This window comes from Dermochelys coriacea, chromosome 1 (assembly GCF_009764565.3).
Source record: "Dermochelys coriacea isolate rDerCor1 chromosome 1, rDerCor1.pri.v4, whole genome shotgun sequence".
Taxonomy (NCBI): domain Eukaryota; kingdom Metazoa; phylum Chordata; order Testudines; family Dermochelyidae; genus Dermochelys; species Dermochelys coriacea.
Window position 1 is genome coordinate 191,407,046 of NC_050068.2, and position 8,308 is coordinate 191,415,353.

Here is an 8,308-nt window from a genome sequence, read left to right on the forward strand (position 1 = left end):
TCAACCAGATGACCATGAATGATATCACTCTGCTGAGGATAATACAAAGAGATAAAGAACGGATGTTGTTTGAACGCCAGCAAACATACACTGCAATGCTTTGTTCTACAATGATTCTTGAGTACGTGTTACTGGCCTGGAGTGGTAAAGTGTCCTACCATGGTGGATGGAATAAGGCTGCCCTCCCCAGAAACCTTTTGCAAAGGCTTTGGAAGTATATCCAGGAGAGCCACGAATGCCAGGGCAAATTAATCATTAAACATCATAATCAAAAAGGCTGACAAAGGAGGTGCTGTCGTCATCATGAATAGGTCGGAGTATGAACAAGAGGCTACTAGGCAGCTCTCCAACACCACTTTCTACAAGCCATTACCCTCTGATCCCACTGAGAGTTACCAAAAGAAACTACAGCATTTGCTCAAGAAACTCCCTGAAAAAGCACAAGAACAAATCCGCACAGACACACCCCTGGAGCCCCGACCTGGGGTATTCTATCTGCTACCCAAGATCCATAAACCTGGAAATCCTGGACGCCCCATCATCTCAGGCATTGGCACCCTGACAGCAGGATTGTCTGGCTATGTAGACTCCCTCCTCAGGCCCTTCGTTACCAGCACTCCCAGGTATCTTCAAGACACCACTGACTTCCTGAGGAAACTACAGTCCATTGGTGATCTTCCTAAAAACACCATCCTAGCCACTATGGATGTAAAAGCCCTCTATACCAACATTCCACACAAAGATGGACTACAAGCCATCAGGAACAGTATCCCCGATAATGTCACGGCTAACCTGGTGGCTGAACTTTGTGACTTTGTCCTGACCCATAACTATTTCACATTTGGTGACAATGTATACCTCCAAATCAGCGCACTGCTATGGGTACCTGCATGGCCCCACGGTATGCCAACGTTTTTATGGCTGACTTAGAACAATGCTTCCTCAGCTCTTGTCCCCCAATGTCCCTACTCTAATTGCGTTATGTTGATGACATCATCTGGACCCATGGAAAAGATACACTTGAGGAATTCCACCATGATTTCAACAATTTCCATCCCACCATCAACCTCAGCCTGGACCAGTCCACACAAGAGATCCACTTCCTGGACACTACGGTGCTAATAAGCGATGGTCACATAAACACCACCCTATATCGGAAACCTACTGACCGCTATTCCTACCTACATGCCTCTAGCTTTCATCCAGATCATACCACTCGATCCATTGTCTACAGCCAAGCGCTACGATATAACCGCATTTGCTCCAACCCCTCAGACAGAGACAAACACCTACAAGATCTCTATCATGCATTCCTACAACTACAATACCCACCTGCTGAAGTGAAGAAACAGATTGACAGAGCCAGAAGAGTACCCAGAAGTCACCTACTACAGGTCAGGCCCAACAAAGAAAACAACAGAACGCCACTAGCCATCACCTTCAGCCCCCAACTAAAACCTCTCCTACGCATCATCAAGGATCTACAACCTATCCTGAAGGACGACCCATCACTCTCACAGATCTTGGGAGACAGACCAGTCCTTGCTTACAGACAGCCCCACAATCTGAAGCAAATACTCACCAGCAACCACACACCACACAACAGAACCACTAACCCAGGAACCTATCCTTGCAACAAAGCCCGTTGCCAACTCTGTCCACATATCTATTCAGGGGATACCATCATAGGGCCTAATCACATCAGCCACACTATCAGAGGCTCGTTCACCTGCGCATCTACCAATGTGATATATGCCATCATGTGCCAGCAATGCCCCTCTGCCATGTACATTGGCCAAACTGGACACTCTCTACGTAAAAGAATGAATGGACACAAATCAGATGTCAAGAATTATAACATTCAAAAACCAGTTGGAGAACACTTCAATCTCTCTGGTCACTCGATCACAGACCTAAGAGTGGCTATACTTCAACAAAAAAGCTTCAAAAACAGACTCCAACGAGAAACTGCTGAATTGGAATTAATTTGCAAACTGGATACAATTAACTTAGGCTTGAATAGAGACTGGGAATGGATGAGTCATTACACAAAGTAAAACTATTTCTCCATGGTATTTCTCCCTCCCACCCCCCCCACCCCCACTGTTCCTCTGATATTCTTGTTAACTGCTGGAATTAGCCTACCTTGCTTGTCACCATGAAAGGTTTTCCTCCTTTCCCCCCCCTGCTGCTGGTGATGGCTTATCTTAAGTGATCACTCTCCTTACAGTGTGTATGATAAACCCATTGTTTCATCTTCTCTGTGTGTGTGTATATAAATCTCTCCTCTGCTTTTTCCACCAAATGCATCCGATGAAGTGAGCTGTAGCTCACGAAAGCTTATGCTCTAATAAATTTGTTAGTCTCTAAGGTGCCACGGGTACTCCTTTTCTTTTTGCGAATACAGACTAACACGGCTGCTACTCTGAAAAGAAAACCAAAAAGCTTTTTAAAAAAACATAACCAAATAATTTTCTTCCTGAAACATACAATAGTGAGAGAAACAACCATTGGTTCCTAGAGCTCACCACTTATGTTACTCTTAGGTTTATTCCTGTATTTACTGTAATTTAGGCCCCCATGCAATGAAGTGTCAATTCACTCTTTCAGAGGATAAAATAGTAATATAAATATAGTAGTGGGGTGGAGGAGTTAATTTTTATATTTTCCTATATTCCATGTATAGTGTGCCATGAAATCTAATAACCATTTTCAGCATTTTTCTTTGAAAAATCTCCCTATTGAGTCTAGGCACAACTGCCCCCAATAATATATTATTCACAGACTGGCATATTCAACAAATGCTGACACTGCATTGAGTGCATTCCTCATAGTGACACCTCAATAAGCATTTCTGTACAAGAGGGTGTTGCATAATCACTAGCAAATCTTCATCTACCTAGCAACACCCTAGCAAACAGTGCAATTATAAACATTAGGTCAACTCAGGAAGGAATACCAAATTATTCATCTCAGACTATTCCATTACTTCCAAGCACATTGACTTTTTTTCCAAATATATCCAGATCTGCACTGTAAAATACATTCCATGATCAGTATAATCCTCTGCTTAATATTCTACATGGCTTTCTCAGATCAGTTGCCTGCTGTTTTCATTCAAACACTGTCTTATTTTGGAATGGAGGGGAAAAAAAACAAAACATGAAATCTACAGCCTGATTTTGTTTTTCTTTTCCTTAAGGGAGGCAGAAATCCTAGCAGATGATTAGAGCCTACATATTTATGGAGGAGATAAGTTAGAGGGATGTAGCCTAGTGGTTTGAGTACAGGGGTTAGAGCTGGGAATGTCCAAGTTCTAATGCTGGCTATGAGACAGATTTCTTCTATATGCTTGGGCAAGTCACTTAACATCCTCTACCATTTTCCTCAAATAAAATGGGGGTATAATATTGTCTACCTAGCTAATAGGAAGGTTTCAAGTCTTAACTCATTTACATTTGTGAAATCCTTCAAAAAGGGTGAAAAAGACTGTAGGTTAGGCAACAACTCTATACAGGAGAGACCACTAAAAAATTCGCTCATTCGATTACAAACACAACACCCCCTTGCAACAGTATCTCAATATATATAAACCCTGGTTTATAAGGCAACTGTACACATACTAAAAGGATTGTAATAGGGCAGGTTTTATGTCATTTATCTTTTGAACTATACTACTGTAACTGTTTTGACCATTTTTAAACTGCCCAAATTATCTGAGAGGCAAAATTCCACTAAAAATTGTTTAAGTCACAGGAGCATAAAAAAATACATAATTATTCAACTCCTGTTTTATGCATTCATGTAAATTATGGTGTCCCTAGAGAATGTTTTTAAATCTACACTATATTTTTAGGTTTCAGAGTAGCAGCCGTGTTAGTCTGTATTCGCAAAAAGAAAAGGAGTACTTGTGGCACCTTAGAGACTAACAAATTTATTTGAGCATAAGCTTTCGTGAGCTATAGCTCTGAGCTATAGCTCACGAAAGCTTATGCTCAAATAAATTTGTTAGTCTCTAACGTGGCACAAGTACTCCTTTTCTTTTTACTATATTTTTAAATGTTCAAATAAAATTCTCTCTTTCCCACGTCCTCATATTGAAGTGGAGGTTTCTACAAGAAATACCGACAGACTACAGGGACACTAGAATGCACAGGTTTCATCAAGTGACTTTACATTTGGGTTTGTTTTTTTAAGACAACTAGGAAGAAGAGATTTTTTCCCCCCCTTACATTACAGTGTTAGGAGGATTGTACTTGTGTTAATGAGAAACATTATCTTACCAAAGAGAGCTTAGTATCCTCATTTCCATTTATATAGGAGATTGATTAATACTTGCTAATTGGCACATTGAAATAGGGATTAACTGAATTTGCTTTTCTTCACAACCCAACAACTATAATTTAGATCCTTATTTATATTTCAATCTTATTGTTTTTGAAGGTAATCATCTTCCTGTTGTTAGAAATAAAATATCAAAGTATGATATTAATTGTATCTTTCTTACGTTTCAAATTAGCTAATTAACATTACCAGAAAATTAAGTACAGTGTGCAAAGCTTAAATCCCCAATTTTGGAGTGAAGTCTTTGACATAATACAGTAGAAGGAGGTATATGTTCTTGAGGGTGTAAGGTCAAATAATTAGGAGCTGATATGAACTGTAATCGTATATTTATAGTACTGAAGTAACGGGATGATTCACTACAATACATCTTGAAGATTTTTCTAATATTTTGCCTCTAAATCCACAAGTTAGCTAAAGATGTGTAAAAATCACATGAAGGGAGGTAGCTCCTTTTAGTTGACACATTTAAAGAGATCTGGGTCTGCACAGTTGATTACAGCAAAGGTTTAACCCAAGTAACATGTATTACGTTTGTGCCAATATTTATATCCTACCATCTGAAATAAGCTCAACTGGTGAGTAAGAATAATTATTTTGGTCTAACCATGCCCCATTTTGAAGCTCTTTAAACACAAAGATACAACTTTATGTAAATTATGTGTGTCATCAGCAAGCTGTCAGGAAATGGCAGGATTCCATCAGAATAGTAGATTTGAAGGGCTAGAAAGAGACTCTTCACCAAAGCATCAACTACTCCACATTGGGTGATTAATGTTAAGGACTTGATACTGCCTCTAATCTTGAATTTTAGCCACTGGATTCCACTCCCACCACTAAGCATGCATGAGCAGACACTTGTTTGAGCAAGAGGGTAGGTGATTTGTGCAGAAGTTCAGAGAGCCCACATTACTAAAACCATCCAAAGAATCCTGCATAACTCATAGTTACTGCTATGTATGTGGTTTTGTTGATTTCATGACAATGCACATATTTTAGGTAGCTCTTTTTTAAAAGAGACCTCTCCTCAATCTTCCTACATGGTTACTATGATCTTTAAGATTTAAGTGGAAAAGGGAAGGCTGTGTTGCCCAATGACTAGAGCACTGGACTGGGACTCAGCAGACCTGGATCCTATTATCAATTCTGCCACTGGCTTGCTGGGTGACCTTGAGCGAGTCACTTTCTCTCTCCAAACCTCAGTTCCCCCATCCGTAAAAGGGGGGTTAATTATTCTGCCCTCCTCTGTCAAGTTCTCTGAGATCGATTTATAAAAATGCTACATAAGAGCTAGATATTATTATTACCACACTTCTCAGAAGGGGTTTGTGTCTGAATTTTTCTCTTGTAAAAAATTTATTGAATGTTTTCGACAAATACAAGTAGCCCAAACCAACAGTATCAATTTACCTTCAACATTTACGCTCATATTTAAAGGTTTTGAGGGCAATCTTAACTGAATCCCCTTACAAAAAGATCTTGCATTAAATGATCATATAACACTGGGTAACATGATACCCTGCTCAGCAGAAGAGGTAACGAGGTAAGCAGAGGTAAGAGGAATTATACCACACACACACACACACACTGGTAACCTGTAAATATTCAGCGCCTTGCAGGCCCATAGTAGGATTATTTTAATTTCCTTAAATACAATGTATTTGGAGGATTCAGCTACAGTTCCCATCAGTCTCCATTTTTCACAGGGCAGTCCTACAGTAAACTGGAGCATCCCACTTCCTATAAACCAACAACCTCAAACTGCAACCCTGCTTTTACTAAAACCTACTCAGTTTGAGTAGAGGTTGGTTATCAGGCCCTAACTTAAACTCATAAAATACCGACAACATCCCAGAACATCTTCTGGACCAGCACAATTTAAGGCCCTCCCCACCAGTCTATACAAACACAGCCAGCAAGATCATTTTCTTTGCCCATTAATGCAAAACACACATTGCCCCTCTCTTGGAATGCCTCCGCTACCACACATTTGTCCACTGCAAGAAGTTCAAACTACTTGTCCTCACCTTCACAATATTGTCAATCTCTCGCCGTCCCTATGCCTCTGACCTGACCTCTTTCAGTGATGCATCCACCTCCTCCACTCTGTAACTGATGCCTATTCAGGATGTTCCACTTTATGCTTTTCCAGTACAACCTCGTGGCTTTTTTCTGTGCTACCCAACAATTTGGAATGCCCTTCTCCAAAGTTGGACTACTAAATTATTAAGGAGAAACTTGAATGAGAAGTTACCACCTGGTTTCCCAAGTTTTCTAATATTTTGCCTCTGAATCCACAAGTTGACTGAAAGTATGTAAAAAAATAAATAAGTAAAATAAATCACATGTGGTGAGAACTCCCTTTAGTGGACACATTTATATAGCCATTAACAAGAACATAGTCCTCAAAAAGCAAGCATGAAAAAAGTAAAATGTTTACTCCACTGCTGAATGCCTGCATCACCCCTAAATATCTTCATCTAGGCAGCACCCCTTCTTCCAGCATTTGGGGGAGGAGGAATATAACTCAACCTCAGTTTAGGATGCCTAATTTCTCAGCTACCATCTTGTCCACAAGACAGCTTGGGCACCACCCTTCCACTAGACTTCCTGTTCAGTTAGACTCTGATTAACACAAACCAAGAATACAATTTCAAGGTAACCAACCCAAGGTTTTTGAATTAAACAGAACACTCTAATTAAAAAACACAGCTGTAAAATGTAACAAGGAGCATGTGGAACAGAACACTCATATGGTTTGTTTCCTGCAGAAAAGTCCATACACTCTCAAGGGTTGTGTTCTTCTCCCTAGAAGATGTTAGCACATATCCATACTGCCCCAGAAATTTACAAGAGCCATAATTGTGCCACCAGGGAACAGAGGAGAATTCTCTCACGGAGTGAGAAGATAGAGCTGTAGTACTGAGCCTTACTTTGCTCCTGCTGTAGCCCCATTTGGGTCAGGAATCTGGTCCTTAGAGCAGTCATCCTCCTCCAGCTGCATGATTAACTGTGCTTCTTGAGGAGATGGTGATAGGCCCTCACTCCACTGTTCCCAAGTTGCTGTGGACTACAGGCCTGTGTGCTCTCAGCTCCCCACGGTTTACAGGGAGAACCCCTAATGTGCCAGTCCTTCTCGAGGTCACCACCTCCTTGCCAGGCTCGAGCGCCAGACTCCTCCGCCCCAGGACCGCTCGCTGCAATTCCCAGGGGACCCTGTTACTGCAAAAGTCCTTCTCTCTCCAAGCCGCAAGCTCCTCTGCCCCTGAGACTGCTCACTGCAGTCCCCGGGGGACCCCATTTCTGCACAGTCCTTCTCGCTGGTCACATACTCCCAGGGGTTAATGGCCCCCCGAAACTGCTCCTCTCTGAGCCTTCAGCACGCCTGGTCCTCATCAATTCCCCTTCGTTCTACTGCTCCCCAGTCACTTTCTGCAGGAAGCACCATCCACGGGGTCCAGTACATCCCACTTCTGCCATCAGTTGTCACGGAGTCCCCCGACCCCTACGAACCTAGTCAGGATTCTGGGGAAGTCTCCCTTCTGTGAGCAGACATTATTCAGGGCAAGAAGCCAACACAGCTTCCACCCTCCTGGGTCCGACCTCAGAGCATTCAGCAGAAGAGAAAGAGTCACTGTAGTCAGTGTAGTGTATGACCCTACAGAGATCCTATGCTGTGACCATCAACCGGCAGCCCTTGAAAAGCTACCAAAATAGCCACAACAACCCATAGACCCACTCAAGTTCACACCAAAAGGCTACACCTCTCCCAACCCCCATCTCAGAATCCAGGCTGCATAAATATGGCTTAAAACACATCTTAGCCCTCATCCCTCCAGGAGGCACAGCACTGAATCAGAGCCCATTGTTTAATATTGCTGCCCACCCACCACATTACAATCTAGGAAGGATCAAGCACAACCAAGTGAGCTGTAGCTCACGAAAGCTTATGCTCTAATAAATT